At 45.0% G+C, this 25,667-nt stretch overlaps 1 protein-coding gene and 1 non-coding gene across 2 annotated transcripts in view; one reads left to right on the forward strand and one right to left on the reverse strand.

Annotated features, from left to right (window-relative positions):
* LOC124550928 (RAC serine/threonine-protein kinase) overlaps positions 1 to 25,667 on the forward strand; it is a 703,379-nt gene that overhangs the window by 496,736 nt on the left and 180,976 nt on the right. The window lies entirely within an intron of this gene.
* Trnas-cga lies at positions 21,131 to 21,205 on the reverse strand. The gene has a single exon. It is a non-coding gene; the product is annotated as a tRNA-Ser (tRNA).

Here is a 25,667-nt window from a genome sequence, read left to right on the forward strand (position 1 = left end):
CCGCCACGCATTCCACTCCCGTGCCAACCTCTTCGTCTCAGAGTAGCACTTGCAACACACGTCCTCAATTATTTGCTGGATATATTCCAATCTCTGTTTTCCTCTACAGAATTTGCCCTCTATAGCTCCTTCTAGTACCATGGAAGTCATTCCCTCATGTCTTAGCAGATGTCCTATCATCCTGTCCCTTCTCCTTATCAGTGTTTTCCACATAATTTTCAACATTCGCCTGTGGCAGCACATCTCAATTGCTTCGATTCTCTTCTGCCCCGGCTATCCCACAGTCCATGTTTCACTACCATACAAAGCTCTACTCCAGATGTACGTTCTCAGATATTTCTTCTTCAGAAAAGGCCTATGTTTGATGCCAGGAATGCCCGTTTTGCTTTTGATGTCCTCTTTGCTCCATCTGCCGTTAGTTATTTTGCTATCTAGGTAGCAGAATCCCTTAACTTCATGTAATTCGTGACCATCAATCCTGATGTTAAGTTTCTCGCTGTTCTCATTTCTGCTAGTTCTCATTACTTTCGTCTTTATTCAGTCCATAATTTGTACTTATTAGATTGTTCATTCCATTTAGCATATCATGTAATTCTTCTTCACTTTCACTCAGGATAGCATTGTCATCAGCGAATCGCATCATCGATATTCCTCCACCTTGAATTTTAATTCCACTCCTGAACCTTTCTTTTATTTTCATCATTGCTTCTTCGATGTGCAGATTGAAAAGTAGGGGCGAAAGAATACGTCCCTGCCTCACACCCTTTTTAATCCGATTGCTTCGTTCTTGCTCGTCCACTCTTACTATTCCCTCTTGGCTGTTGTACGTATTGTATATTCCCGTCTCTCCCTATACGTTACCCCTTTCTTTCGGAATTTCGAACAACTCACATAATTCTAAAAGGACACATTCGGGTATCTTTCTGTCCACGGAAGTACCTCATCAACACACAGATAGTTCATGGATACACGTATAAGCTGTAGACGAGCATTGTCGTGTTGAAAAATGGCACCATGATACTGTCACATGAGAGGTAGGATGCCCGTGACGTGCCATTGCGCTGTCAGTGTTCCCTCAGTCACTACCAGCTGTAATTATTGGATATGGGTTCCCACTTTTGTGCAAAAAGACTGTTGTTTCTTATTACCCAAATACGAGGGCTGTCAAAAATGGTTCAAATGGCTCTGAGCACTATGGGACTTAACATCTTAGGTCATCAGTCCCCTAGAACTTAGAACTCCTTAAACCTAACTAACCTAAGGACATCACACACATCCATGCCTGAGACAGGATTCGAACCTGCGACCGAAGCAGTCCCGCGGTTCCGGACTGCAGCGCCTAGAACCGCACGGCCACCGCGACCGGCCGAGGGCTGTCCAGAAAGTTCCCATCGGTCGTGAAATGGAAACCACAGTGGAAACCAGAAACGTTTTATTTGAAACAGTTAGGTAGAGCATCCCCCTACTTCTCTACATAGTCGGCACTCCAACTTCGAGTTCTGTCGTAGTGATGTAGTGTTGTTTCCAATATCCTCCTCCGGCCGGATTGGCTGGAACCGCGCGACCGCTACGGTCGTAGGTTGGAATCCTGCTTCGGGCATGGATGTGTGTGATGTCCTTAGGTTGGTTAGGTTTAAGTAGTTCTAAGTTCTAGGGGACTGATGACCTCAGCTGTTAAGTCCCATAGTGCTCAGAGCTATTTGAACCAATATCCTCCTCATAGAAAGCAGCCGCCTGTGCTTTCGGCCAGTTATCTGCACTGGTCTGCAGCCCGTTATCTGTGGAAAAATTTTGCCTTCGTAGCCAGCGGTTCTTGTGAGCAGAGATGAGACTCAGGGGGAGTCAATTAGGGACTGTATTGTGGCTGATCAAACACTTCTCATGGGAAACGCTGCAGGAGCGTCTTCATTGCTGCTGCAGTGTGCGGCCGAGAATTGGCATGAAGAAGGAACGGTTTGACAGTTGTGTTATGTGGGCTGCATGACACTGGCGAAATCTCTAACCAAGCCCTCATACTTGGCGGGGGACGCAATTCCCTACGCATCTTTACGTGCTCATTGTTCACTCAAAACTGGAAAGAACGAGGCGGCACGATCGACGGGCATACTGGAGACAATGCCCGACACATCTGTGCAAAGCTTTACCGGATTTTCCCAGTGGTTTCCATTTCGCGACCGATCGGAACTTACTTTCTCGACAATCATCGTTTGCTTCGGCACCTCTGTGCCATCATCAGTAGCTTTTGTTTATTGAAAGGCGTCAGAAGTGAACTTATTTTAGTTAGTAACTGATCTAACAAAATGAGGCGTATAGACAGTTTTTGTTCTTACCTTGATTTTACATTATACGGTTTTGCGTGACCATCTGTATTGTGTCCTGCATTGATAGGTTGTCATCTGCAGACCAAACGATTTAAATGTGAGTTTTATCAGTGAGTTCACACGCCCCTTGATTTAAAAACAGCATGATTCTAGTTTGTCAAGACAAATCAGTGCTTTCACATAAAAGGCCGAACCTATATCCAATGATTTTAACTGTAAACACGTAAAAAAACTACAAGAGCTGCAAATCTAAAAGATGAATAATACCAGCTGTAATCTTAGGTTATACCCGCTGGCTTCCAGTGATACGATACCAAGAGTAAAAACGCTAGATTCTGCAAAATACTGCAAGAATTGGACCACTCCTCAGGTCGCAGTATTACTAGCCAACGATGTTCCAATAGGATGAAACATGGGCGGGGTTCGGTGATGATTTGGGCAGCCGTTCGTGATACTGGTTCAAATGGCTCTAAGCACTGTGGGACATAACATCTATCAGTCCCCTAGACTTAAACCTAACTAACCTAAGGACATCACACACATCCATGCCCGAGGCAGGATTCAAACCTGCGACGGTAGCAGCCGCGCGTTTCTGGACTGTAGCGCCTAGAACCGCTCGACCACAGTGGCCGGCATTCGTGGTATTCCGTGGGCCAGTGGAGCCTCTGCAGGGTCGCATTACTGCCATTTTGGCTGCTCTGGTCCATCGCATGGTACAGTGTTTGTTACCCAGTGACGATGCTGTGTTCCAAGACGAGAGGGTCGCTGATCACACATCGCGCGTTGCCCAGTAGTAGTTTTGTGAGCAAGAAGATGAATTGTCGCGCGTCCCCTAGCTGGACAGTCACCAGATCCCGATATTAGTGATACTTTGTGGTTTATTTTGGAGAGGAGGGTGAAGGATTGATGTCCACCTCCATCATCCTTACCAGGCAGCACGTTGGTATGCCACGCACATGGACCCAGGTTCGATTCCCGGCTGGAGTGGGAGATTTTCTCCCCTCAGGGACTGGGTGTTGTGTTGTCCTCATCATCATTTCACCCCCATTGTCGACGCGCAAGTCGGCCAATGTGGCGTCTTACTCAATAAGACTTGCACTTGGCGGCCGAACTTCCCGCCTGGGAACTCCCAGCCACTGACGCCATCTGATCATTTCCATTTCCGTCCTTACCAGAACTTGACACTATTTCACAGGAAGAGTGCTTGAAAACTATATGGACCTGTATTGTTCCATTCCGAGACGAGTGGAAGTAGTTTTGAATGGCAACTGTTTTCCTACACCGTATTTGGCATGGTAATGTGTCGCGTTTTTGGTGTTTCCATATTTTTGCCCACCCCCTGTACATCCTCACATTTCTCGTCTCAGCCAGTTTGCACTTCTTACTCATTTTTCAGACGTCTGTATTCCCTTTCGCCTGCTAAACGCTACTTTCTAATACGAGGGTAATCCCAAAAGCACGGTCTCCTATTTTTTTTATAAGAACATAGACCAGTTTATTTCTGCAGTAGTTTACATCAGTTTACAGCTTTAACATTTAGATATTTTTCGACGTAATCACCATTTCTGTCGATGGATTTTTGTAGACGCTGTGGCAGTTTTTGTATGCCCATGTCATATTAGCTCGCCTCCATGCTGTTCAGAAAGTTATGAACCTCTTCTTTCACCTGCTCGTCGGAGCTGGATTGCTTTCCGGCCAAATGTTCTTTTAAGCTAGAAAACAGGTGATAGTCACTGGGCGCCAAGTCAGCGCAGGAGAGCAACGGTTTGCCGAGCGATGTGTTGGGCGAGCGTTGTCGTGGAGAATGTGTACGCCCTTGCTCAACATTCCTCTTCTCCGGTTCTGAATTGCCCGTTTCAGTTTGTTGCAGAGTTCAAAAATGGCTCTGAGCACTATGGGACTCAACTGCTGAGGTCATTAGTCCCCTAGAACTTAGAACTAGTTAAACCTAACCAACCCAAGGACATCACAAACATCCATGCCCGCGGCAGGATTCGAACCTGCGACCGTAGCGGTCTTGCGGTTCCAGACTGCAACGCCTTTAACCGCACGGCCACTTCGGCCGGCTTGTTGCAGAGTCTCACAGTACCTGTCAGTGTTAACTGTGGTCCCAGTGGGCATAAAGTCGACCAACAATACGCCTTTCCGATTCCAAAAAACGGTTCTCACGACTTTACCGGCAGACTGTGTTTGTTTGAATTTCCGCGGCTTTGGCGAAGGAGGATGCCGCCACTGGCGTGATTGTTGCTTGGTCTCAGTTGTAAAGTGGTATGCCCAGGTTTCGTCACCAGTGACAATTGAGTCCAGAAAGTTGTCCGGTTGCGAGGCGGTTAAGAAATGCGTGGGAAGCAACAACTCGTTGCCGCACGTAAGTCAGCATGCGTGGCACGCATCTTGCGCACACCTTTCGGTAGTTCAATGTTTCCGTTAAAATTCTGTGAGCGGTGCTTCGGGAAACTTCAGGAACCGACGTGCAGAGATCATGCAGGGTGGTCCACCGATCTTCACGCGTGCTTTGCTCAACCTTCAAAACTGTCACCTCAGAAATTGACGGTCTCTCGATCCTTTGTTCGTCGTGAATTTCGGTCCGACCAGCTGCAAACTCTCTACACCACTTACGAACATTTTTGATATCCGTGTACGACTCACCATACACTTCCGTCAATTGGCGGTGTATTTCAATTCGAGCAGTACCCTTTGCGTTCAAAAACCGAATAACTGCGCGGAATTCGCACTTGGAGGTAACATCCAACGGGAGCTCCATTCTCAACGGCTGCCAAGTCAAGACTGAGCGCCTCAGCGTAGCGTCCGCATGTTTACACACAGCGCGTGAAGCACTCTTCATAACAGTGTGACCAATTGCCACGCAAACAGAGTTGTTGTTGTTGTGGTCTTCAGTCCTGAGACTGGTTTGATGCAGCTCTCCATGCTACTCTATCCTGTGCAAGCTGCTTCATCTCCCAGTACCTACTGCAACCTACATCCTTCTGAATCTGCTTAGTGTATTCATCTCTTGGTCTCCCTCTTCGATTTTTACCCTCCACGCTGCCCTCCCCAATACTAAATTGGTGATCCCTTGATGCCTCAGAACATGTCCTACCAACCGATCCCTTCTTCTAGTCAAGTTGTGCCACAAACTTCTCTTCTCCCCAATCCTATTAAACACCTCCTCATTAGTTATGTGATCTACCCATCTAATCTTCAGCATTCTTCTGTAGCACCACATTTCGAAAGCTCCCATTCTCTTCTTGTACAAATTATTTATCATCCATGTTTCACTTCCATACGTGGCTACACTCCGTACTAATACATTCAGAAACGACTTCCTGACGCTTAAATCTACACTCTATGTTAACAAATTTCTCTTCTTCAGAAACGCTTTCCTCGCCATTGCGAGTCTACTTTTTATATCTTGCCTACTTCGACGATCATCAGTTATTTTGCTCCCCAAATAGCAAAACTCCTTTACTACTTTAAGTGTATCATTTCCTAATCTAATTCCCTCAGCATCACCCGACTTAATTCGACTACATTCCATTATCCTCGATTTGCTTTTGTTGATGTTCATCTTATACCCTCCTTTCAAGACACTGTCCATTCCGTTGAACTGCTCTTCCAAGTCCTTTGCTGTCTGTGACAGAATTACAATGTCATCGGCCAACCTCAAAGTTTTTATTTCTTCTCCATGGATTTTGATACCTACTCCGAACTTTTCTTTTGTTTCCTTTACTGCCTGCTCAATATACAGATTGAATAACATCGGAGATAGGCTACAACCCTGTATCACTCCCTTCCCAATCACTGTTTCCCTTTCATACCCCCCGACTGTTATAACTGCCATCTGGTATCTGTAAAAATTGTAAATAGCCTTTCGCTCCCTGTATTTTCCCCCTGCCACCTTCAGAATTTGAAAGAGAGTATTCCAATCAACATTGTCAAAAGCTTTCTCTAAGTCTACAAATGCTAGAAACGTAGGTTTGCCTTTCCTTAATCTTTCTTCTAAGATAAGTCGTAAGGTCAGTATTGCCTCACGTGTTCCAGTGTTTCTACGGAATCCAAACTGATCTTCCCCGAGGTTGGCTTCTACTAGTTTTTCCATTCGTCTGTAAAGAATTCGCGTTAGTATTTTGCAGCCGTGACTTATTAAACTGATAGTGAAGTCTGAGGGAAATTCGCCTTTCTCATACATCTTGCTCACCAGATGGTAGAATTTTGTCAGGACTGGCTCTCCCAAGGCCGTCAGTAGTTTTTAATGGAATGTTGTCTACTCTCGGGGCCTTGTTTCAACTCAGGTCTTTCAGTGCTCTGTCAAACTCTTCACGCAGTATCGTATCTCCCATTTCATCTTCATCTACATCCTCTTCCATTTCCATAATACTGTCCTCAAGTACATCGCCCTTGTATAGACCCTCTAAATACTCCTTCCACCTTTTTACTTTCCCTTCTTTGCTTAGAACTGGGTTTCCATCTGAGCTCTTGATATTCATGCAAGTGGTTCTCCTTTCTCCAAAAGTCTCTTTTATTTTCCTGTAGGCAGTATCTATCTTACCCCTAGAGAGATAAGCCTCTACATCCTTACATTTGTCTTCAGAGTTCTGTACCCATAAAAAAAATAGGAGACCTTTTGGGATTACCCTCGTAACAAGGGTGCTGCGCAGGCTGAGGTAACGAGAAACGTCCGAACCCTGTGTGCTGTCACAGAGTAACAGATCTTTGCCTGCGGTGCTGTGTTGTTGTCGCTGCTGCTGCTGCTGTTGAGGATGGTCAGAGGCGGCGTGCTGTTTACGGTTTGTCGCCCTGCAGAGGCGGCAGCGCGATGGAAGGCTGGCAGACACAAAGGGGCCGCCTATGCGTGAGTAACGCGCCCTTATCCCTCCCCACTCTCACCCCTCCCCTCCCCCAACCCACACACACACACACACACACACACACACACACACACACACCACATGCGACTTGTCTGCCGTTTATCTGGCTAGCAGGTGGCGGCCGAGCTCGCACACACGTCACAGTATATTGACACGTTTCTGGTCGCAGGGCACGTGCATTTGTTTGTTTACGGCGGGACGAAAACTGCGACGCTGTGGGCACGGCCGTCTTCCAAGATGACAAACCGAGCGATGTGGCGCAATGGTTAACCCACTGGACTCGCATTCATTCAGGAGGACGACGGTTGAAACCCACGTCCGGCCATCCTGATTTAGGTTTTCTGTGATTTCCCTTAGATTGCTTCAGGAGAATGCCGGGATGGCTCCTTTGAAACGGCAAGGCAAGCTTTCTACCATAACCTTCCCCAACCCGATGCGACCGATGACCTCGCTGGGTGGTCCCCTGCCCCAGATAAACTAACCAACCGAGGTGCGAACAGCCGTATTAACAGGACTGCACGCATACTGCCCTTCTTTGATGAACACTCAGACAACCTACCGCACATTGGCTGGTCTTCTAGATCACCCAATCATAAAGGGGCACTGTACTGACTGGCCACTCCCGATTTTCTTCATACACTGACTGACAAGGAAAGTGAAGCACCCAGATGGGGATGGGGTACCTGATGTTATTTCAGTGATTACAAAACAGAGCTAAATTAACAAAGAACTTGTCACTGTTAGTCCACTTGTCAATATGACGTTACACCAGCTGTGACCTGTATGGATGCATTGATTCCGTTGGGAAGACTGTCAAAACCTATGTACCCTCTTCTGGGGCAAGTTGGAACTGGCGCCTGATACCTTGGATACTAGCAGTGGAGCAGAGTTGAAGTCCGAGCTGGTACCACACATTTTTTCTTGGGGGCTGATCTGGGTATCTTGCTGCCCTTTTGAGTACTTCAACTGTTCATAGAGACACGATCAACTGTGGGCGGGTATTGATTGTTCTATTGAAAAGTGGCACCATCATATTGTTGCCTTGTGTCGTGCTGCAAAGAAGAGATCCCCACCCGTCGTACGCGTACGGATTTATGGACAGCCCTACAGGATTCATGGTGTCAGTTCCCTCCGGCACTACTTCATACATTAGTCGAGTCTATGCCACGTCGTGTTGTGGCACTTCGTGCTTGCGGGGGCGGGCCCTACACGACATTAGGCAGGTGTACCAGTTTCTTTGGCTCTTCAGTTTATTATTTACATTACCCAAAAAAGGTGTCACGAACCTTGTCAGGTTTACCCTTGACAGTTCGGCCAGTGTGTGAAGCGGCGCTTTTACGTGGCTGGCATGTTGCCGGCCACGCTGCAGGTCCATCCACGCGATAAGGAAATTGGTATCAGCGTGTGTAGAAATATAATTCCGTTGAACAGGCCTCTGAAGGCCCATCGCAACCGACAGACCACCGTCTCATCCTCAGCTGTTAGGTGTCACTGGATGCGGATATGGAGGTGCATGTGGTTAGCACACCACTCTGTCGGCCATGTCAGCTTTCACGAACAGATCCGCTACTTCTGAGTCCAGTAGCTCATCTGTTTGACTTACGAGGTCTGTTTGCCCTCCTCACGCTGACAGCGCTCGGCTGACCTGGACTGTCACGCTCTCAAGTGCTAGCCCAGCCCGACAGCACTTGACTTCGGTGGTCTGACGGGAACCGGTATTACCCCTGTGGTAAGGCCATTGCCATGCAGAAATATAAACAACTGTATTAATTTTTTTTTCAAAAGTGGAGATGTGTATGTTAGATTGTATGTGCGTGTGGTGGATGGAGAGGAGGGGGGGGGGCGCCCTCCCCCTCCCCCTCAGATCCATGCTTATCTAAATCGCGATCTCATTGCCGTCGTCTCGTGTTTCAGACTGCTTTGACACAGTGTTCTTTCAATACTACACAAACATTGTATTGATAAAAACGTTCGACACAACTTTGTGCACTCCTAGAGATATTGTTACCTAGAGATATGCTACAGATCGGCCTGTCACAACAATCTATATTTCAAAAAACTAATATAGATGCTAAAGAAATATTCTCATTTCCATGTTCTGTCTTATTGTTTTGTGCATGCATAACGTCACACGTCATATGATCTTTCAGTCGTGTGATACAAAGTAATCCCGACTATGTCTCTTATGATTATAAGAGTGCCCGCAGCACACTATTAAAACAAAGTTGTCTTTATTTCGTTTTAGATTTTCATTGTTTGGGCTCTAGACTGCATGCCTGATTGCCAGTGCATAGACGTAGGAGGGAGGGGGGGGGGGCGGGGGTGCCCCATCCCTCTCAGATCCATTGGACTGGTTGATACTGACAGGAGTTTTCTTCGTTTTTGTTTTTGTTTTCTCTCTATCAAAGACTGAGAATGATTGGAATGCTGGGCAGCTTTGGTGTGTGTCATTTGTGGAAAGAGAGGGTGCAGGAGCTTCTTATAGAGCAAGCCTCTGGAGCTTGTCTGACCTGAAAACTCGTTTGTTATCCGGTGGAGCACCAGAAGGTCGACCAGCCTGAGCATCTTTATGTTTTAAACTATCGATTGAAAGACGATGTGGCTAACTATACCGTAGTACCTTTAATTTTGCCGCCAGTGTATTTGACTCAGTTACGAAAAACCTCTGTGATATTCATTAACAATTTGCTTTCTTTTTTCTTTACAGGTAAGTTTCCGATGTCACAACTGTTGTTCATATGAGTCATCCCCTGGAAGGAGAATTTCCAACTAATGTAAGTATTTTGACACTTCTCGTGTGTGCATGTGCACCTTCTCCCCAAGACACACACTGCCGTGCAATTCCTTCCCCCCCCCCCCCCCCCGCCCGACACACACACACACACACACACACACACACACACACACACACAGACAGAGAGAGAGAGAGAGAGAGAGAGAGAGAGAGAGAGAGAGAGAGAGAGAGAGAGAGACGCACATGCGAGCACGGCCTCTTGTGATTCCTGAAACTTACCCCCCCCCCCCCCCCCCCACACACACACACACATACAGACATACATTTTGAATGTCCCCTTCCCCCTTCGTGCAAACACACAGTTTAATCAGCTTAATGTGCACCCTTTTTTAATTCTTCTCTGCCCCCCCCCCCCTCACGCTCACGCTAGGCTTCAAAGTATAGGTAGCAAGGGCAAAGGAACAGGAATAGGCGTGTGGTTGAATAACACTGTGGGAGAGACGTGGGTACAACATTGGAGATTTTAGAGGGTTCCAGAAGAAAAGTAAGTTGCAGATGAAAATCGTTGTTCAAAACCGTCATCCACCGAACCACCAGAGCAACGTAATCGTAGGAGACATGGCCTACGCAGTAGCTGGTTCCATCTTATATTCGCTCGTACACACCACCGCAGCCGTCGTGTGAATCCCTGTCATCTATGTACCGTGATCCACCACGGTTGCCTCGGCACCCGCCTTGGGTTGCGCTATACTTAGCCGTTTCATACATGCTTTTACCCTTGGCGCGAAAGCCAATGGTCGTCAATTTTAGACCTATTTCTATGCCATCTAACTCCGTCCGAACAGGCCTTGGAAGGCCCAACGGTACCGACCGGCCGCCGTGTCATCCTCAACCACAGGCGTCACTGGATGCGGACATGAAGGGGCATGTGGTCAGCACACCGCTCTCCCGACCGTATGTCAGTTTACGAGACCGGAGCCCCTACTTCTCCATCAAGTAGCTCCTCAGTTTGCCTCACGAGGGCTGAGTGCACCCCGCTTGCCAACAGCGCTCGGCAGACCGCATGGTCAGCCATCCAAGTGCTAGCCCAGCACGACAGCGCTTAACTTCGGTGATCTGGCGGAACCCGTTTTACCACTGCGGCAAGGCCGTTGCCATTTCTTTGCCATAAGTGTTTATTAAAGTTACTGAAAAGGCTGTGTATGTAAGGATAATTGATCATTTTATTTCACATAATTTGCTATGAGATGTAGACTTCGTATTTAGAAGTCGTTTAACAACTGAAGTTAAACTAAAGCTAAATCGCAGTAAGACTCAGTTTTTACAGTATCTAACACACATTTCAAAAAAACCCGACGTTTTAGTTTCACAGAATGGACATACGATTAGTGAAACTAAGCAGTTCAAATTTCTAGGTGTTCAGATAGATAGTAAACTTTTGTGGAAAGCCTACCTTGAGTACCTTGTTCAAAGACTTTGTGATGCCATTTTTGCTGTTGCAACGGTTTCAGAAGTACATGATAGTTTCACGCGAAAAGTACTCTTCTTTGGTTATTTTCATTCGTTTGTTCAAAAATGGCTCAAATGGCTCTGAGCACTATGGGACTTAACTGCTGAGGTCATCAGTCCCCTAGAACTTAGAACTATTTAAACCGAACTAACCTAAGGACATTACAAACATCCATGCCCGAGGCAGGATTCGAACCTGCGACCGTAGCAGTCGCGCGGTTCCAGACTGTAGCACCTAGAACCGCTCGGCCACACCGGCCGGCTCATTCGTTTGTGACGTACGGTGTTATACTCGTATTTAGGGGTAACTCTTCCCATTCTCAAAGGAAATTTTTCGCTCTGAAACAGGTGGTTCGGGCAAGAAGCGGTGTAAGTTCGCGACCTTCTTGTCGACCTCTGTTCATTGGTCTCGGTATTCTGACATTGGCCTCTCAGTAGGAATATTCTTTTCTGACGTTTCTTGACAGCAGTATCAGCTTATTCCCAAGATTTAACAGCTTTAACTCAGTTAATACTAGGCTGAAATCCAATCTGCATCGGACTTCCTTAACTCTTCGCGCAGAAAGATGTGCAGTGTCCTGCTACATCCATTTTCAACAAGCTACCACAAGAATTCAAAAATCTTACCAGTATTCCACGCGCTTTCATATCGAAACTGAAGTGTTTCATCGTGGGTCACTCCTATTCTGTCGAGGGGTTCCTTGAAAAATTAAGCTGATTCCTGTGCTATATTGTTGATCACGCGTACGTAAACTTATGACTTGTCTTTTTCAGGCTTCATAAACATTTTATTTTATCTGCTATTACTTTTATGTTGTAATTTCGTGTACCGACACGTTCCATGTCCTTGGAGGTTCGCTTCTCAGTTTGGTCCTACGGAACTAGACTTGTAAAGTTAAAAAAAAATTAAATTGCTCCGTTTCCGCATTACGACAATGACTCCACTGTTATCCGCGTACCCCCACCCCCTCCGGACACAATTTATGTACCCTCCACTGCCGATGCTGCCACGTGCTGTATGTCCCCATTGGTTATTGCACGTTGACCTCTAAGATATGCGGTGGTAGTAGTAATGTGACTTGACCGTGTATAAATCAGCTGTTGTGGATGCAGGATGAACAGCATTTTTGGAGCGTGTTCTCACTTAGCAGTCACAACTCGGTCATGAGTAAATGTAAATAGTAATGTCACACAATAATTCCTTGTGTTGAAGTCATAAGTATAAAAACTTAATTTACACTACTGGCCATTGAAATTGCTACACCACGCAGATGACGTGCTACAGACGCGAAATTTAACCGACAGGAAGAAGACGCTGTGAGATGCAAATGATAAGCTTTTCAGAGGATTCACACAAGGTTGGCGCCGGTGGCGACACCTACAACGTGCTGACATGAGGAAAGTTTCCAACCAATTTCTAATACGCAAACAGGAGTTGACGGGCGTTGCCTGGTGAAACGTCGTTGTGATGCCTCGTGTAAGGAGGAGAAATGCGTGCCATCACGTTTCCGACTTTGATAAAGGTCGGATTGTAGCGTATCACGATTGCGGTTTATCGTATCGCGACATTGCTGCTCGCGTTGGTCGAGATCCAATGACTGTTAGCAGAATATGGAATCGGTGGGTTCAGGAGGGTCCTGCGGAAAGCCGTGCTGGATCCCAACGGCCTCGTATCACTAGCTGTCGAGATGACAGGCATGTTATCCGCGTGGCTGTAACGGAACGTGCAGCCGCGTCTTGATCCCTGAGCCAACAGATGGGGACGTTTGCAAGACAACAACCATCTGCACGAACAATTCGACGACGTTTGCAGCAGCACGGACTATCAGCTCGGAGACCGTGGCTGCGGTTACCCTTGACGCTGCATCACAGACAGGAGCGCCTGCGATGGTGTACTCAACGACGAACTTGGGTGCACGAATAGCAAAACGCCATTTTTTCGGATGATTCCAGGTTCTGTTTACAGCATCGTGATGGTCGCATCCGTGCTTGGCGACATCGCAGTGAAAGCACATTGGAAGCGTGTATTCGTGATCGCCATACTGGCATATAACCCGGCGTGATGGAAAGGGGTGACATTGGTTACACGTCTCGGTCACCTCTTGTTCGCATTGACGGCACTTTGAACAGTGGATATTACATTTCAGATGTGTTACGACCCGTGCCTCTACCCTTAATTCGATCCCTGCAAAAGCGTACATTTCAGCAGGATAATGCACTACCGCATGTTGCAGGTCCTGTGCAGGCGTTTCTGGATACAGAAAATGTTCGAGTGCTGCCCTGCCCAGTACGTTCTCCAGATCTCTCACCAACTGAAAACGTCTGGTCAATGGTGGCCGAGCAACTGGCTCGTCACAATACGCCAGTCACTACTCTTGATGAACTGTGGTATCGTGTTGAAGCTGCATGGGCAGCTATACCTGTACACACCATCCAAGCTCTGTTTGACTCACTGCCCAGGCGTATCAAGGCCGTTATTACGGCCAGAGGTGGTTGTTCTGGGTACTGATTTCTCAGGATCTAGGCACCCAAATTGCGTGAAAATGTAATCACATGTCAGTTCTAGTATAATATATTTGTCCAATGAAGACCCCTTTATAATCCGCATTTCTTCGTGGTGCAGCAATTTTAATGGCCAGTAGTGTACTTATCCATTGCTGCAGCCTATCGTCAGTATAAATTTTAAAAAGAATCGGAGGCACACTGCATCCTTGTCTTACGTGTTTATGCTAAAAACTGAATGTAAGTGCACCTGCACTACTGAGTTGTACGCGCAACTTGCAGCTGGTGTTTGGACGTATCAGTGAAACTGTCAGCGAGTGAGAGGAGAGTGATAAAACGCGAGCCGCTAACGTAGCACTCTGGCAGTGACACAGCACTGCCTCGGCGCACCTCCCGCCGGCCTGATGGAAGGCAAATGTTTACCTCTGCTGTGAGCGATAAGATAGCGCGCCACGGCCCGTCTGTTGCAGTGACAACGACGACTTCCGGTCGTAGTCAGCACACACTGCTTTGTATCGGCGCACATCACTCAGTCGCTCATTCATTCATTCCTCCGTCCATCCATTCTTTCATTCGTTCCTCTGTTCATTCAGTGACACGTCGTGCCCGCAGAATCTCATCATGCAGGGACATGGAACGAGTAAAAGTAGACATTAACAAACAGGATCAGCCACTGTGAAGTGTACAACGGGTTTAAAAATGGTTCAAATTGCTCGGAGCACTATGGGACTTACCATCTGTGGTCATCAGTCCCCTAGAACTTAGAACTACTTAAACCTAACTAACCTAAGGACATCACACGCGTGGCCGGCCGGTGTGGCCGTGCGGTTCTAGGTGCTCCACTCTGGAACCGCGTGACCGCTACTGTTGCAGGTTCGAATCCTGCCTCGGACATGGATGTGTGCGATGTCCTTAGGTTAGTTAGGTTTAAGTAGTTCTAAGTTCTAGGGGACTGATGACTATAGATGTTAAGTCGCATAGTGCTCAGAGCCATTTGAACAACCGTTTGACATCACACGCATCCATGCCCGAGGCAGGATTCGAACCTGCGACCGTAGCGGTCACGCCGTTCCAGACTGAAGCGCCTAGAACTGCACGGCTGTACAACGGTTAGTAACTGAAATTTGTCATTGAATTGTGTTACCAAATCAATGTAACAAGATTTGTCAAAAGCCACTGGACCGGACTGTCAAGTAACAGTCGTTTTCAGAATGAGGTTTTCACTCTGCAGCGGAGTGTGCGCTGATATGAAAGTTCCTGGCAGATTAAAACTGTGTGCCCGACCGAGACTCGAACTTCATATCAGCGCACACTCCGCTGCAGAGTGAAAATCTTATTCTGGAAACATCCCCCAGGCTGTGGCTAAGCCATGTCTCCGCAGTATCCTTTCTTTCAGCAGTGCTAGTTCTGCAAGGTTCGCAGGAGAGCTTCTGTAAAGTTTGGGAGGTAGGAGACGATGTACTGGCAGAAGTGAAGCTGTGAGGACGGGGCGTGAGTCGTGCTTGGGTAGCTCAGTTGGTAGAGCACTTGCCCGCGAGAGGCAAAGGTCCCGAGTTCGAGTCTCGGTCCGGCACACAGCTTTAATCTGCCAGGAAGTTTCAACATTCGTTTTATTTACACGTTGGCACTTTGAGCTAGGGATGGTGGTTATCGCAGAAACAACATGTTTTCTGTTGCACCAGTTATTTTCCCTCCAGTTTAACCAGATGGTTAAAACCGGTCAAAATAACTGCTTTCTGAACTAATTAATTTTCGGTATTTTTTTGCTAATACGTCCAGTGGTGGACATGGACTTCCGGCAAAAACTGAAAATCTTATAATTAAATTTTCCTCGAGACATTCAAGCCTTATCTTTATCTACGATAATGCTGGGAGCTGAATAAAGGAATTAAAATTTGTGCCACGGACGGGACTTGAACCCGAGTCTCCTTGCTTAATTTTTTTTCGTTATTGCTCGTTGTATTTTGGTCGTAGCGGTCGTCACATGACATCCGTTGAGGTTCGTTGTTCATCCTTCTACTCAGTTTTTTTTAATTATAGAGACTAGTCAGCTCTTTGACCGAACACGCTGAGCTGCCGTGCTGGCTTCTCTGTGTCTTTCCAATTTTAGTATATGTACCGCCGAAGCGAGTACGCTTACTAGGCAGCAATGCTGAACACTACACCACTGCAGAACTATCGTTAACGTTGCTGCACGGACGAGACAACGCAGGGATGCTATTCCAGTGCCGGAGAGCCTCGGCAGTAGTGACTATTTAGGGGGGAAAATAAGCTGAAGATATGAAGTTTATGTTGGGGAGGGAATTGGACTTGGGTAGCTCGTGCAGGAGTGTTAATTGTAGCGTTGCGGCTGTGTAATGGTCAGCAGTCCTGTGCAGTGAGTAAGGAGACCTGGGTTCAAGACCCGGCCGTGGCACAAATTTTAATTCATTTATTTAGCTTCCATCATTATCGTAAAAACTGAAAAACTCAAATGAAGATCAAGCAGTAACAGATGACGGTCTATATGTGGTTGAGGCTGCATCAGAAATCGGACTGATTGCCTCCAACAAAGACTGCGAAAGTGAAGGAGACAGGCGTAGCGACAGAGAGGGTAAAATCGCACAAGCTGATCGCTTCCCTGCACCGTTACTTTTGCATGCTATCAGTTTTTCACCCTGCAGCAACCACGAAAGTAAGGGTTCAGTTATCATCCCGAGTTTATAAATTTATTGCACACCTTCTCTTCCAAATAAGATTGTGGATGTTTCGTCGTATGATGTCGCATATTTGTTGTGCCTCATCCCGTTTTTAATCTCGGAAAGTAAATGGAGCATTGTACTTCATTGCTACCAGAATCCATAAAACGCTTCCAACCTACGGTTGGTACCATTCTGGACTACGTTAAAATAGTACCAATCGCTTTTCCCTATTTCTGTACTAATGCAATGTTTCAAAGCAATGGAAATCATACGAATAAACATTACTCGTTTTTAAAAAAAAAATATTAGCGCTCCTCCCTTGGCAAACTGATATGCTATTTCTTTACCCGGTTATTAATAAAAAGAAAATGAAAAAAATCTGTTATAACCGAGACCAAATAAATGTCGAAAAGTACTTCAGAACTAAAATACGGGTAACTGTTTTTCCGACTCCTACTGTGAGCACAGAAACAAAAAATATCAATTGATATTTTGTAATTGTAAGGGGCATTCAAAATAATAATAATAATAATAATAATAATAATAATAATAATAATAAAATAGAAAAACTGAGAAAAGACATCGGACAGCTAACACAATTTATAAGAAATGAAATGTCAGAAAAAAAACGAAAAAGGTTACGTAAAATCTCACAACAAGAAGTGATAGAGCAATTAGATGAAAAGAAGCAGAAATTACAAGCATTGGCCAGACGACTTAGAAGATACAAAAAAGTGAAAATAGAAGGAAACAAAACCAAACATTCAACACAAACCAAAACAAATTTTACCAGACAATAGATAACACGCACATTAAAATAGACAATCCACCAAACATAACAGACATGGAACACTTCTGGAGCAACATACGGTCAAATCCGGTACAACATAACAGGCATGCACGGTGGATACAAGCAGAAACAGACACATACAAGATGATACCACAAATGCCTGTAGTGATAATTTTGCAACATGAAGTCACCCAAGCAATTACTTCTACTCACAATTGGAAAGCCCCTGGAAAAGACAAAATAGCAAATTTCTGGCTAAAGAAATTCACCTCAACACATTCACATCTAACTAAATTATTTAACAGTTACATTGCAGACCCATACACATTCCCTGATACACTTACACATGGAATAACTTATCTGAAACCTAAAGATCAAGCAGACACAGCAAACCCAGCTAAATATCGCCCCATAACATGCCTACCAAAAATATACAAAATATTAACTTCAGTCATTACACAGAAATTAATGACACATACAACACAGAACAAAATTATAAATGAAGAACAAAAAGGCTGTTGCAAAGGAGCACGAGGATGTAAAGAGCAACTGATACTAGATGCAGAGGTGACATATCAAGCTAAAACTAAACAAAGGTCGCTACACTATGCATACATTGATTACCAAAAAGCTTTTGATAGTGTACCCCACTCATGGTTACTACAAATATTGGAAATATACAAAGTAGATCCTAAATTGATACAGTTCCTAAACATAGTAATGAAAAATTGGAAAACCACGCTTAATATCCAAACAAATTCAAATAATATCACATCACAGCCAATACAGATTAAGCGTAGAATATACCAAGGAGACTCATTAAGTCCTTTCTGGTTCTGCCTTGCTCTGAACCCACTATCCAACATGCTAAATAATACAAATTATGAATACAATATTACTGGAACATACCAAAACTAAATCACACATTTGCTATACATGGATGATCTAAAACTACTGGCAGCAACAGATCAACAACTCAACCAATTACTAAAGATAACAAAAGTATTCAGTACTGATATAAATATGCTTTTGGAACAGGCAAATGTAAGAAAAATAGCATAGTCAAGGGAAAACACACTAAACAAGAAAATTACATGTTGGATAACCACAGCGACTGCATAGAAGCGATGGAAAAAACAGATACAGACAAAAATAGGAATAGATAATACAAATATTAAAGAAGAACTAAAAGAAAAATATAGACAAAGACGAACAAAAATACTGAAAACAGAATTGATAGCAAGAAACAAGACAAAAGCTATAAATACTTATGCTATACCAATATTGACCTACTCATTTGAAGTAGTGAAATGGAATAACACAGACCTAGAAGCACTCAATACACTTACACGATCACAATGCCACAAATATAGAATACATCACATACATTCAGCAACAGAAAGATTCACATTAAGCAGAAAGGAAGGAGGAAGGGGATTTATCGACATAAAAAACCTACATTATAGACAGGTAGACAATTTAAGAAAATTCTTTCTAGAACGAGCAGAAACTAGCAAAATACACAAGGCAATCACTCATATAAATACATCGGCTACACCACTGCAATTTCATAACCACTTCTACAACCCTTTAGATCACATAACATCAACAGATACAAAGGAAGTAAATTGGAAAAAGAAAACACTACATGGCAAGCACCCGTATCATCTAACACAGCCACACATCGATCAAGACGCATCCAACACATGGCTAAGAAAAGGCAATATATACAGTGAGACGGAAGGATTCATGATTGCAATACAGGATCAAACAATAAACACCAGATATTACAGCAAGCATATTATTAAAGATCCCAATACCACAACAGATAAATGCATACTTTGTAAACAACAAATAGAAACAGTAGATCACATCACAAGCGGATGTACAATACTAGCAAATACAGAATACCCCAGAAGACATGACAATGTAGCAAAAATAATACATCAACAGCTTGCCTTACAACATAAACTTATAAAACAACACGTTCCCACATACAAGTATGCACCACAAAATGTACTGGAGAACGATGAATACAAATGATACTGGAACAGAACCATTATAACAGATAAAACAACACCACATAACAAACCTGACATCAGCTCACCAATAAAAAGAAGAAATTAACACAACTAATCGAAATATCCATACCCAATACCACAAATATAGAGAAGAAAACAGGAGAAAAAATTGAAAAATACATCCAACTGGCTGAGGAAGTCAAGGACATGTGGCATCAGGATAAAGTTGACATTATACCAATTATACTATCAACTACAGGAGTCATACCACACAATATCCACCAGTACATCAATGCAATACAGCTACATCCAAACTTATATATACAACTACATAAATCTGTAATTATTGACACTTGTTCAATTACCCGAAAGTTCCTAAATGCAATGTAACATATACCGTACAGTTAAAAGGAAGTCACGCTTGATCAAGGTCCGCGTCACCTTCCATTTTTAACCAGACATAACGTCTGAGACAAGAAAGAAATAATAATAATGAGCCGAAGGCATAATTACAGAAACCAGTACCTATGTGTTAGAAGTATTGACCCTGGCTCCTGAGACACTTGTCCCACTTTGACACAAGGTGATGAATGGCTGTTTCATAAAATTCCCAGGGCTGCGATGTTGACCAGTTCCGCACGTACGGATCTTCTAGCCAAGTTGTGCCACAAATTCCTCTTCTCCTCAATTCTATTCACTCCCTCCTCATTAAAAATTTATAAAATATTTTATGCTCCTTGTATGGAGTGAACCGAATAGTAATTACTCTTTATAGAGATTTTGAGAATGCTCCTCTCACGAAACAGAAAAATTGAAATGTAATATTACAAGGCTGTAGAAATGTATGTGGAACTTGAGTGGTAATTTGTAAATATTATTAAATGTAAAGAGTTAAGAAATGGTTGCCAGTGTCTTCAAATATCGATTTTACGCAGTAACAACCTGAGCCTGTTTAATAGTTTTTTCCCATACGTAGGCACTTGCAAAAGTAGTGTTTATTTCTGAATTAAAAGTAGCTACTTCAAGAAATGTGGTATGTTCACTGTACAGAGAGAGAAAGTATAGTTTCATGTTACTGTGAAAGGAAATTCTATAAATAGTTTCATATATTATTTAACCAGTACTCATTTTACGTGCTTCGTGATAGGGTACGTTACTTGTGCAGGTTCCTTGACAATGACGAATCCGCTACAAAAATATCCTAATATGTTTCGTGCTGCCATACCTGTGTCGGGAATGGAGTGAAGTATTATTCAGTTTGTGTATGGATGTTTATGATAACGACGTATAAATACACCACAATAAATTCTTCTCCACTTTACCAGCTACGAAATTATCTCAGCAATCGAAAAATTTTGAGACCAACTGCTTCAGTATAAAACTTCCTGGCAGATTAAAACTGTGTGCCGGACCGAGACTGGAACTCAGGACCTTTGCCTTTCGCGGGCTAGTGCTCTACCAACTGAGCTACCCAAGCACGACTCACGCCCCGTCCTCACAGCTTTATTTCTGACAGTACCTCGCCTCCTACCTTCCAAACTTTACAGAAGCTCTCCTGCGAACCTTGCAGAACTAGCACAACTGAAAGAAAGGATATAGCGGAGACATGGCTTAGCCACAGCCTGGGGGATGTTTCCAGAATGAGAGTATCACTCTGCAGCGGAGTGTGCGCTGATCTGAAACTTCCTGGCAGATTAAAACTGTGTGCCGGACCGAGACTCGAACTCGGGACCTTTGCCTTTCGCGGGCAACTGCTCTACCAACTGAGCTATCCAAGCACGACTCACGTCCCGTCCTCACAGCTTTAATTCCGCCAGTACCTCGTCTCCTACTTTCCAATCTTCACAGAAGCTCTCCTGCGATCCTTGCAGAACTAGCACTCCTGGAACAAAGGAAGTAGGAGACGAGGTACTGATGCAACTAAAGCTGTGAGGACGGGGCATGACTCTTGCTTGGGGAGCTCAGTTGGTAGAGCACTTTCCCGCGAGAGGCAAAGGTCCCGAGTTCGAGTCTCGGTCCGGTACACAGTTTTAATCGGCCAGGAAGTTTCATATCAGTGCACACTCCGCTGCAGAGTGAAAATCTCGTTCTACTTCAGTATAGTTTTCGACTGGGAAAAGAAACGCAGTTGTGCACAATGGGTTTTATGTTTAGAACTACTTTTATTAACATAGACCTACAGTACGCAACTGAGCCCCACGTCCTGGTTCCCAGTTCTCTCTCCTGCAATTTATGACTTTCTTCTATAGTGGTCACTGGGAAATTAAATTTGCGGAAACCATTTTTGCAATGGTTAGTGCAGTTCCACCCATATTTGCGACGAATTCTTCAGTCCATTTAATTAGAAATCGCCATTTACATCGCAGACTGATATGTAGACAAGTCTGAATATCTCGTACTATGGGGAAAACGTGGCCGGAGAATGGAGCTCGGGTTGCAGGAGACTTACGCCGGGTTGCGTGCGAGAGTAGGCGACGCGGCATGAATGAGCTGCCCGGCGCCGGGCGTAGCAGGAAGAGGCGACGGCGGAGCTGGGCGCACGCGCGGCGCCTGGCGGCAGGAAGCGGAAACCGCAGGCCGCAGCGGTCCGTCCATTCATAGAACAGAGCGCCGTAAACAACTCGCGTCCCGTAGTACCGGCTGCACCAATAACACGGCCCTGACGCGCTTCGCAGTGCGCGCTCTTCTGGCGGTGTTTACAACGTCGGATGCCTAATGTAAACGCAAAACTACCTCAATTTACACGTACCTAAACCCGAAGGGTATGGTTAGGCGCGCCATAAAAGAGCACTTCACTGGATCCTCAAGAGCAGCGGTTCCCAGGCAGTGGCGCGCAAGGACGTTTCACGGGGTACGCATTCAAGTAAACAAAACACGTACAGACAGAAGTTCACTGCTGGCCATTAAAATTGCTACACCACGAAGATGACGTGTTACAGACGCGAAATTCAACCGACAGGAAGAAGATGCTGTGATATGTAAATTATTTTCTTGTCAGAGCATTCACACAAGGTTAACGCCGGTGGCGACACCTGACATGAGGAAAGTTTCCAACCGATTTCTCATACACAAGCAGCAGTTGTCCGGCGTTGCCTGGTGAAACGTTGTTGTGGTGCCTCGTGTAAGGAGGAGAAATGCGTACCATCACGTTAGCCACTTTGATAAAGGTTGGACTGTAGCCTATCGCGATTGCGGTTTATCGTATCGTGACATTGCTGCTCGCGTTGGTCGAGATCCAATGACTGTTAGCATAATAAGGAATCAGTGGGTTCAGGAGGGTAATACGGAACGCCGTGGTGAATCCCAACGGCCTCGTATCACTAGCAGTCGAGATGACAGGCGTGTTATCCGCATGGCTGTAACAGATCGTGCAGCCACGTCTCGATCGCTGAGCCAACAGATGGGGACGTTTGCAAGACAACAACCATCTGCACGAACAGTTGGACGACGTTTGCAGCAGCACGGGCTATCAGCTCGGAGGCCGTGGCTGCGGTTACCCTTGACGCTGCATCACAGACAGGAGCGCCTGCGATGGTGTACTCAACGACGAACTTGGGTGCACGAATAGCAAAACGCCATTTTTTCGGATGATTCCAGGTTCTGTTTACAGCATCGTGATGGTCGCATCCGTGTTTGGCGACATCGCAGTGAAAGCACATTGGAAGTGTGTATTCGTGATCGCCATACTGGTGTATAACCCGGCATGATGGAAAGGGGTGACATTGGTTACACGTCAGGGTCACTTCTTGCTCGCATTGACTGCACTTTGAACAGTGGACGTTACATTTCAGATGTGTTACGACCCTTGGCTCTACCCTTCATTCGGTCCCTGCGAAACCCTACATTTCAGCAGGATAATGCTCGACCGCATGTTGCAGGTCCTGTACGGGCCTTTCTGGATGCAGAAAATGTTCGACTGGTGCCCTGCCCAGCACGTTCTCCAGATCTCTGACCAATTGAAAACGTCTGGTCAATGGTGGTCGAGCAAATTGCTCGTCACAATACGCCAGTCACTACTCTTGATGAACTGTGGTATCGTGTTGAAGCTGCATGGGCAGCTGTACCTCTACACGCCATCCAAGTTCTGTTCGACTCAATGCCCAGGCATATTAAGGCCGTCATTACGGCCAAGGCCAGAGGTGGTTGTTCTGGGTACTGATTTCTCAGGATGTATGCACCCAAATTGCGTGAAAATGTAATCACATGTCAGTTCTAGTGTAATATATTTGTCCAATGAATACCCGTTTATCATCTTCATTTCTTCTTGGTGTAGCAATTTCAATGGCCAGTAGCGTAAAATTATTCTCCTTCGCAGTCGTGGCTTGTAGTGACCATAATTGTATAGCCTGCGACATTTGTCGATCGCAACTAACCTAAAACGCGGCCGACGCCGGAAATGAGTGTCACCACAATTAAGATTTTGGGGGGGGGGGGCGTATAACACAGGGTAGCCAAACGTTTACATACTATATCCTCTTTCCGTTTCATAATCAAATGCAAAAGCTAACTCCATTTCCCGACGCTTTTCCACAACAAATCGTTCTAAAAGACGTGTTTTGGAGAGATCTTTAATGCGGTGTATTTTTAGCTTCGTTGGATGCTTATAGTTTTTGAGGTTTTCATTTAAAAGTTTCGGAAATTTAATGTTTCGTGCTCTCAAACCACACTGTTTATGAGCTTTCGTGACGAAACAGTGACGTTCCATGACGTCACGGATCTTATGCTGTCAGTGGCTGACATGAGCAGCCGCCTTGGAAATGTACATCTACATCTACATCTACATCTATACTCCGCGAGCCACCTTACGGTGTGTGGCGGAGGGTACTTATTGTACCACTATCTGATCCCCCCTTCCCTGTTCCATTCACGAATTGTGCGTGGGAAGAACGACTGCTTGTAAGTCTCCGTATTTGCTCTAATTTCTCGGATCTTTTCGTTGTGATCATTACGCGAGATATATGTGGGCGGTAGTAATATGTTGCCCATCTCTTCCCGGAATGTGCTCTCTCGTAATTTCGATAATAAACCTCTCCGTATTGCGCAACGCCTTTCTTGAAGTGTCCGCCACTGGAGCTTGTTCAGCATCTCCGTAACGCTCTCGCGCTGACTAAATGTCCCCATGACGAATCGCGCTGCTTTTCGCTGGGTCATGTCTATCTCTTCTATTAATCCAACCTGGTAAGGGTCCCATACTGATGAGCAATACTCAAGAATCGGACAAACAAGCGTTTTGTAAGCTACTTCTTTCGTCGATGAGTCACATTTTCTTAGAATTCTTCCTATGAATCTCAACCTGGCGCCTGCTTTTCCCACTATTTGTTTTATGGGATCATTCCACTTCAGATCGCTCCGGATAGTAACTCCTAAGTATTTTACGGTCGTTACCGCTTCCAATGATTTACCACCTATGGCATAATCGTACTGGAATGGATTTCTGCCCCTATGTATGCGCATTATATTACATTTATCTACGTTTAGGGAAAGCTGCCAGCTGTCGCACCATGCATTAATCCTCTGCAGGTCCTCCTGGAGTACGTACGAGTCTTCTGATGTTGCTACTTTCTTGTAGACAACCGTGTCATCTGCAAATAGCCTCACGGAGCTACCGATGTTGTCAACTAAGTCATTTATGTATATTGTAAACAATAAAGGTCCTATCACGCTTCCCTGCGGTACTCCCGAAATTACCTTTACATCTGCAGATTTTGAACCGTTAAGAATGACATGTTGTGTTCTTTCTTCTAGGAAATCCTGAATCCAATCACAAACCTGGTCCGATATTCCGTAAGCTCGTATTTTTTTCACTAAACGTAAGTGCGGAACCGTATCAAATGCCTTCCTGAAGTCCAGGAATACGGCATCAATCTGCTCGCCAGTGTCTACGGCACTGTGAATTTCTTGGGCAAATAGGGCGAGCTGAGTTTCACATGATCTCTGTTTGCGGAATCCATGTTGGTTATGATGAAGGAGATTTGTATTATCTAAGAACGTCATAATACGAGAACACAAAACATGTTCCATTATTCTACAACAGATTGACGTAAGCGAAATAGGCCTATAATTATTCGCATCTGATTTATGACCCTTCTTGAAAATGGGAACGACCTGCGCTTTCTTCCAGTCGCTAGGTACTTTACGTTCTTCCAGCGTATTTGTCTCATTTACACTTTTATGTTACAAAAATATATGTTGATGAGAAATTTCATTAAGGAATTAGTTTAATGGGAAGCAGTAGTCTGCC

This window comes from Schistocerca americana, chromosome 9, assembly GCF_021461395.2.
Source record: "Schistocerca americana isolate TAMUIC-IGC-003095 chromosome 9, iqSchAmer2.1, whole genome shotgun sequence".
Classification (NCBI taxonomy): Eukaryota; Metazoa; Arthropoda; class Insecta; order Orthoptera; family Acrididae; genus Schistocerca; species Schistocerca americana.